The sequence below is a fragment of the Paramormyrops kingsleyae genome, chromosome 1 (assembly GCF_048594095.1).
Source record: "Paramormyrops kingsleyae isolate MSU_618 chromosome 1, PKINGS_0.4, whole genome shotgun sequence".
NCBI classification, from domain to species: domain Eukaryota; kingdom Metazoa; phylum Chordata; class Actinopteri; order Osteoglossiformes; family Mormyridae; genus Paramormyrops; species Paramormyrops kingsleyae.
The window spans coordinates 49,668,726-49,677,652 of NC_132797.1; the positions used below are offsets into that span (position 1 = coordinate 49,668,726).

At 42.0% G+C, this 8,927-nt stretch overlaps 1 pseudogene; it reads left to right on the plus strand.

Annotated features, from left to right (window-relative positions):
• The first annotated feature begins 2,850 nt into the window (after window positions 1–2,850).
• Window positions 2,851–8,689, plus strand: LOC111846115 (uncharacterized; annotated as a pseudogene).
• The last annotated feature ends 238 nt before the right edge of the window (window positions 8,690–8,927 follow it).

The window sequence follows — 8,927 nt, forward strand, 5'->3', positions numbered from 1 at the left end:
CGTGTAACACCTCCCAACCCCCACTCAACAGAGTGACACATTCTATTGTTAATTTGAATGACTCAGGAATGCAGAAGTTCCCTTCAACGTAGGCTGATGTTTTACAAGTGGCTTTATCATCTTTCAAAGGCTTACTTTTTATTTGGCGTACATTTCTGGCAGATGTCATAAGTTTTGTTCCCTGACTATCTGCCGACTTGATACAGTGGATAAGTACTTTCTTGCAGCTTGATTTACTGACTAACTCCAGTCAAGTTCCCTTAAAAATAGTAAATTTTGCTCAGGGAGGTGCATTCTTGGAGCATTTGCCACAGACAAATCTCTTACATTTCTGGCAGATGTAACAAGTTTTGTTCCCTGAACATCTGCCAATTTGACACTGTCTCCTTCTCGCAGACGGGGAAGGAGTTTCAGGAAAAGCATACATTTTTCTTTGGTTTTGCCTAGTATATTGTTAGTTTGACTTTTCCAGCCTTCAGCACCTTGGTGGAAAATCTTTGACTGTGCCTGTGTACATGGGAGCATTTCTCGTCTGTTATTCAACAGCTCCGCCCATACTGTCATTATCACCTGCCCATTATCACCTGCCAATTGCCCTCAAATGATGTTAGAAAATGTTAGTTAGATATTAGAAATGACTTAGAAAATGTTTTTGAATGCGTGAAACTAACATCAATATTTCTGTCAGTGCTTGTTGCACATGCTCGAAAATCATAGTCGGAATTTTTTATCTGTCCACTTAAAAATGCGTAAAATAAATAAATAAATTTAAAAATAACATCTCACAAATAACACAATAAGATACAACATGCTACTTTATTTTTTCTCTCCGAAGGCAGATTTTCTGAAGTGCGCGACAACATAAATAACTCTGCTTGTTTAAGTCAGACACAAAATATCATTATAAACCTTATTGTGTCTTTTTTTAAATATACCCGCTCTCAACAAACACAAACGTCCGCTTTTATATGAAATAATTAAAATAATCAGCTTATATGTTTCTTGATCGCGTTCTACCGATCGACACGCCGTCAAGCGCGACTCGCAATTGATGTGCCAATAAGAAATAATTAATAGCTCTCTATTTATTAAACAAAAAGGAATTTGTGAATGACTGTAATACATTTAGATAGCCAACACGTGCCACTTGTGTCTGTGTTTCAAAGTATATTGGCTATTGGCCAATTTGTGATTTTTTACATTATTCTAGCATGTTTTAAAAATCAGTTTTTACAAAATGTGTTGCTGAAATATACAGAAAAGTAAGAGCATGTCAGGGTATCCTCAAAAATGCATGCTGAAATCAGCCCTGTTTTCAATTTTTGGTGCATACAGGAAAACGAATGATCGGATATTGAGCTTACCATAGTCTGCACGCAAACTATCAGAATAATATTAGTTATGTACATAAATGTGTATATTAATTATCCACTTTTCAAAACGTTAGCATTTACCATTGCTTCTGTACAGGGGCGCCGTAAGGGGGAGGAAAGCTAGGACGATTCCAAGGGCCCCTGAGCGACAGGGGCCCTAAAAAATTAGGAAAATAACTGGATTGGTTTAGACTGGGGGGCCTAATATGATATGCTTTCATGGGGCCCAAAATCTCTAGCAGCGCCCCTGCTTCTGTATAATATCGGCATGTCATGACGTGATCGTAGTAATCATTCACACACACACACACAAATACGTGTATAGATGATCCTTGCGCCATCTGCTGAAAGAGAAGAGAATGGCAGCTTTGGAAGCAGGAAACAGCATGACCGAACGCGCCGCTACCCGCAATTTTGCACAAGTATGAGCAAAATAGCTTTGAACTAGCTTGTTCCGTTGCGATTTTGAAAATTTAAGGGTGTTGGGTGATGCAACACACAATTCTAGGAAAAGTCATGAAAGGAGGGCCCTGGAGTTTGATCGAGTGCAAAGTTTTTTTTTTTTTTTAGTCGTAGCGGTCAAATGACCGGCGCTCGGCGCTTCTAGTGTTAATGAATCCCAGCTTTTCCACAGTATGTATGGGCACCATGTCTTTTGCACTATACATCGCGACAGCGTTTGCTATCACCTTCCATCGTGCCCGATTCTTATCATATGGCACATAGTTCGAAAATGTGTCAGGGACGGTTGCTTGCTTAACTTTGTTTGTTGTGCTGGTGCTGTGGCTATTTTCATTTCGCTGGGAGCGGCACTTCTCCCACTCCGCTGCGTGCCTCTGCTTTACATGCTGGAATAAATTAGTCGCGCTGCTTCCTTTGGTTGCAACAGTTTTTAAAGTCTTTGCAACGAGGACTTGTTTGGTCTGTGTCCGACCTCGCAAAACCGAACCAATTCCATATTACAGATGTAGCAACACCTTTCTTGGCACAAGCGCCAGCTTTTCCCCTGTCATTGCCATGTTGTTAGTGAATCTGCTACAGTGTTTGGGTGCGCCGCGTTAATTTACCCGTGAAGAATGGTGCGTCGCATTAGTTCCGCTTTTGGCGCTCGTGTGTAAAAAAAGTAATAAAATCGATTTTCATGAAAACACATCGTCCTGAACTGTAAATTCGAATTAATCAATTTATCGCCCAGCTCTATACAGGGCTATTCTTTAATCTAACCTCCCCCGAGGAGAGCAACAACAGATCCAAGGCGTTCATATGGACAAGCCGGAGAGAGGGGACATACTGTGTTGGACAATGCAAGATCAGCATGACTGACTACACCAGCCCCCTGAACTGTTCATGGACTGTGTTTCAACCTCACCACGTGCGGATACCATAAGCCTACTCAGTGTGCTAATGTATATTCTGCTCCTTCTGGGGGAATCATCAAAGGAAATGTGAATAAAACTGTACGATGTTAGCTTAAGTGATGGTACATGTATTGTATGATATCTCCTACCAGTTGCCCACATATTTAAAACATTGTAATGCTAAGGATAAAACGTATACCTGGTTACGGACACGCCTTGAGGATCTGATCTCTAAAGAGCCGGCTTGTGATCCAAATGCCACCTAGGCAGCCAAATACAACTAATTCGCAGGGATAATCAGATTTTTTGAATCAGGAAATTCTACTGCAAATAGCTATAGAATAACGGGACAATCCCAGTATACAGCATGGTTGGCTAATTAGATTCCAACATATCACTAATAGCGATGAGAACCTCATTAAAGCCGTAAAGTCCGAAGCACAAACACTCTTAGCACTTAGCAAAGTGCTCTTAAATCAGATGCAACTCCTCGAGTGTGATGTAGCCTGCCGAGAATATGCACAAGATTTGTTTGAACAATGAAATATTCAGAATTACTAACCACGCTAATGATGTACACTGGAAACGAGTGAATTGGTTGTATAGGATTCTTTGTAACCTTTCCTCTAAGTAATCCAGACCAAGTGTATCCAAATTCTACCACTATACGCTCCCTTGGAGTCATGGTGAAGGACCAGGTGATTAAGTGGGATTATTTTATGGGATATATGATGCTGAAAGGGACTGAGACCCTATTACCACTCGTACCTGTTGCCATGAGACCTCTCATTACATCATTTGCACCTATAACACAATACAGCCCTTCTCACATAATGACACCAAACTCATCAACTTACACCCACTACATGGTCATGCTGATGCAGTTAAGGTCACATACACACAATGGTATATCATCAGTGAGATGAAGTCAGTCACATGCGCAGGACTTGCATGTCTAACCAATCATACCTTCTGCCTGGAGGTAACCGAGGACTTCACCATGGGTCACATCATCATCCCAGAGAGAGTGTCACTAGAGACTGACGTCTCCCCATGGTGGGACGACACCTTCCATGAAGAGGGCATCCGAGCCATGAACAAAATCATGGATCTGGTACAGCAGGTTATCTTAAAGACTGAAAATCACCTCCATCAGGCACAATCTACATGTAGAGGCAGTGGTTTGCTGGGAGGCTGAGGATTGCTGGGATTGCTGTAGAGGCTGCTGGGATTGCTGTACTGATCGGGAGTGGTGTAGTCGCTGTGTGCACTTGTGTTGTGTTGTGTGCCTGTTGAAGCGGTTGATTTGATTTGAATTATCTGTAAAGGTATATTTGAGCGTTTGTGTGCCAGCACGGTTACGTGGGTGGTTGTTGTTGTTTTCATTTTTTACTCTTATTTTTACGTGTGTACTTGTCTGTCCTTGTGAGTGTTACCGACAGCTGCGGGCGCGAGCGGCGTTTCTGTTTGCGTCCTTCGCATCAAACACCCGCGGGTAATATTATCGAACATCGGTAACATTAACTCTAAAAGGTCAGTTGCTCCGGAGCTTTGCTCGGTCGCCGGTCGGGGCCGGGAGGACATTTTCCACTTTTTTTCCCGCTCCGGCAGTAGCCTGCTTTGAGAGGGTTTTTGTGGTTTTTTGGCCTCCCTAGAGCAACTTCGCTTTAGTTTAGCTAAACGTGGTTCAGCAGGAAGTTAATCTCGGGTAAGTAATTGTAAATTTGGTTATTTTAAAAGTAAAATTTAAAGGTTGTTATCGCTGACGCTGCCGGATAATTTATAATAAAGTACCGATTTAACGCAAGTGTTAATTTAGTGCTTTAGTGTACTCGGCACTTTGTTTTAACTATACGTTAATTAGATCAACTAAAAGTTTAAATAATCTCTATTAATATACTGGGCTGGGAGTAAAGGACGGGGACATAGTGAGTTAGGTAATTATGGGGCCAACTCAGTGTTGTGTTTGCAAGATGTTTGCCCTTCTGGATGCTTGCGTCCAGTCGGACTTCGTCTGCGAGCGATGTGGGTTAGTTGACTCACTCATGGTCCAGGTTCGTGACCTAGAGGAGCGACTGGCTCTCATCCAGCATAGCAATGAGTTAAAGGAGAGAGTTAATACGCCTTCTAGGGAGACTATGTGTACGTCACAAGCGGGGAGGGGGGAGAATGATGAACAGGTAGGTCGAGAGAGCTGGGTGAACGTAGGTCGTAGACGTAGAAAAGGGCGTACACAGTTCACAGAGGCGGCATCACCTGAAGTAACGGTTTCTAACCGCTTTCAGGTGCTTCCAGCTTTAGAGCCGGAAGAGACTGGGGAGGCAGGTGGGCCCTTGGGCACCAAGGAGCCACCTAACCCCAGTAGGAGGGAGGTTGTGGTAGTAGGGGATTCCATTATAAGAGGTGTAGATAGTTATGTGTGCACCCGTGATAGAGGGTCCCGTACGGTGTCTTGCCTGCCTGGTGCCCAGGTAGGGGACCTTCCAGATCGAGTGGACAGGCTTTTGGCCCCAGCCGGGGTGGATCCAGTGGTCGTGGTGCATGTTGGCACCAATGACATAGGAAAGGGCAGAAGGGCTGTTCTGCAAGATAAATTTATAGAAGTCGCGGATAAGCTTAGAAGCAGAACATCCACGGTGGTATTCTCTGGAATACTTCCCGTGCCACGTGCAAGTCAGGCAAAATTAGCTGAGATAAGGGGATTAAATGCGTGGCTAAAATGGTGGTGTAGGAAAGAGGGGTTCAGGTTTATGGGGCACTGGAAGACCTTCTGGAACAGGTGGGACCTGTTCAAGCCGGACGGGTTGCATCTGAACCATAGGGGAACCAGTGTATTGGGGAGGCGTATGTGCAGAATAGTTGAGGAATGTTTAAACTAGGGACTGGGGGGGCAGGGAGGTCAGTTATGAATTTATGTGGGGAGAGACGGAAAGCCCAAATAAATATTAAAAGTAGACAATGTAAAAGGCCTACCATTAGTGGTCTGTATTTGAATGCTAGGAGTATTATAAACAAAATTAATGACTTAGAGGCTTTAATTTCTTCAGACAATTACGACATTATAGGAATAACTGAAACATGGATGAGTGACAATGATGGTGATGAATATAATATGGATGGTTATACGTTGTTCCGTAGAGACCGGATAGGCAAGAAGGGAGGTGGTGTTGCAGTATACGTAAAAGAAAACTTGCAGGCAAGGGAACTCACTGATAAAAATAAAAATTCAGAAGCTGTATGGATCAAACTTGATGCTAAAGATTCAAATGGCCTAATTGTCGGGGTTTGTTATAGGGCACCTAATGTAGCTGTAGAGGAAAGCAGAATATTATATGATGATATCAGGATTATGAGTAATAAAAATGATGTGGTGGTTATGGGTGATTTTAATTTACCTGGGATACAGTGGGACACAGTCTCTGGCTCTTCTGTAAATGAACTTGAGATGGTGGAATTAGTACAGGATTGTTTTTTTACTCAGTTTGTTAATACTCCTACCAGGGGAGAAGCCCTTCTTGATCTCGTTTTTTGTAATAACCAGGATAGGATTGGAAAATTAGAGGTTTTAGACCCATTGTACGGTAGTGATCATAACATGGTTAAATTCGAGGTTAATTTTAGTGTCCGAAGAGCAAAGTCTAAATTAAAAGTATACAATGTTAGGAAGGCTAACTTTAATGGTATGAGACGGAAATTAGAAACTGTAAACTGGACAGAGTTAAATAGCAAAACAGTTGAAGAGGCATGGGAATTTTTCAAAAGCACATTGTTGCAATTGCAAGAGGACTTCATACCTGTTTCCAGCAAAACTAAATCTAGGAAACGACAACCAAGGTGGTTTACTAAGGAAATTAAGAATAAAGTCAGGAGGAAAAGGGCTCTGTTCCACAACTGGAAAATAACTAATGATTTCAAAATCGAGCAGGAGTATCTAAGTCTACAGGCAGAGTTAAAAAATGACATTAGGCTATCAAAGAGGGATGTAGAAAGAAAAATTGCATTGGAGGCTAAGCATGACAGTAAAGGTTTCTTCCAATATTTTAACTCTAAGAGAGCACTAAAAGCTGAAATCACTAATTTGCAGGATAGTAAGGGCCTTATAATTGATAACGAAATTGATATGGTAAACGAGTTTAATGATTATTTTTCAAGGGTGTTCACAATAGAGAACACAAGTAATTTACCACCAATTAATACGAATACAGCATCGTCTATGACCAATATATGTATAACTGAGGTTGATGTGATACTAAGCCTAGCTAAACTCAAAATAAATAAATCGCAGGGGCCTGATGGCATCTTACCTTTAGTCTTGAAAGAGATGAGGGATATTATTAGCCAACCTTTGACTTTAATATTCCAGAAATCGTTATCTGCGGGTGTGGTACCATCAGATTGGAAGCATGCTAATATAACACCCATATTCAAAAAAGGGGATAGAAGTAATCCAGCAAACTATAGGCCAATCAGTTTAACTAGCATTACTGGAAAAATAATGGAAGCTATAATTCAAGTGAAAATGGTAGATTACCTAGATGCAAATAACATTATAAAGGATAGCCAACATGGATTTAGGAGAGGTAGATCCTGCTTAACGAATCTGCTTGAGTTCTTTGAGGAAGCTACAAGTGTAATTGATCACAAAAAGGCCTATGATGTGATTTACTTAGATTTCCAGAAAGCCTTTGATGTTGTCCCCCACAAACGGCTCTTGTTAAAGCTTAAAGCTGCAGGAATTTTAGGAACTGTGGCAGCTTGGATCAAAAACTGGCTAACTGATAGGAAGCAGCGAGTAGTTATTAGAGGCACTATGTCACAGTGGGCCTCCGTTTATAGTGGGGTACCGCAGGGTTCAATTTTAGGACCACTATTGTTCCTAATTTACATTAATGATATTGACACGAATACATACAGTAAACTGGTTAAATTTGCAGACGACACTAAGGTGGGCGGGGTAGCAGATACTAATCAAGCAGCAGAGAGGCTTCAACGGGATCTGGATTTAATTAGCGAATGGGCTGATACTTGGCAGATGAAATTTAACACAGATAAATGTAAGGTAATCCATGCAGGGAGCAGAAATATACAGTACAGATATTTTATGGGTTCCACTGAAATAAAGGTAGCTGATTACGAGAAAGATCTCGGTATGTATGTTGATGCTTCCATGTCCCACTCTCGCCAATGTGGGGAAGCAATAAAAAAGGCGAACAGAATGTTGGGTTATATCTCTAGATGTGTGGAGTTTAAGTCAAGGGAGGTGATGTTACACTTATATAATTCCTTGGTAAGACCCCACCTAGAATACTGTGTGCAGGTTTGGTCACCATACCTCAAGAAGGACATTGCTGCCTTAGAAAAGGTGCAACGAAGAGCTACGAGAATGATTCCTGGTCTTAGAGGAATGTCTTACGAGGAGAGGTTAGCGGAACTGAATCTGTTCAGCCTTGAGCAAAGGAGACTAAGGGGGGATATGATTCAGGTCTATAAGATTCTAACGGGTCTGGATGCTGTTCAGCCAAATGACTATTTCAATATTAGTCTAAATACTAGAACTCGTGGCCATAAGTGGAAATTAGCGGGAGAACATTTTAAAACAAATTTGAGGAAGCACTTCTTTACACAGCGTGTAGTCAGAGTATGGAATAGTCTTCCTGCTATTGTAGTGGAAGCTAAAACCATGGGTTCCTTTAAATCAGAGCTAGATAAGATTTTAACAACTCTGAGATATTAGCTAAGTTCTCCCCAAACGAGCTTGATGGGCCGAATGGCCTCCTCTCGTTTGTAAATTTCTTATGTTCTTATGTTCTTATGTAAGTGGAGGCTAACGTAGCAAAAAGGACTGCAGAGATTCTGACCAACGCCCCCACTCGCTCAGCCCAGTATGTGTACACATGGTAGGACTGGGTCTGTAGGGGTAGGGTTCCCCTACAGGGCTGGCATGGGCAGAATCAGTAGGACCATAGGTACTCCCAGATGATGTTGTTAAGGGATATTGACAACTGCATATATTCAACAAACATACATGCCTCACTACAGCAGGAGAGCTCTGCCTACAGATCCAGGTGCAGAACCTGCCAGTACATTACATTACATTAGAAGGGTGCAGCACTTCTAATGTACACAAATGGTTGGGACTGCCATTTGATTAGCTCGAACATCGTGATTGTGATTCCAGAGGTTGGATGCAGGGGTG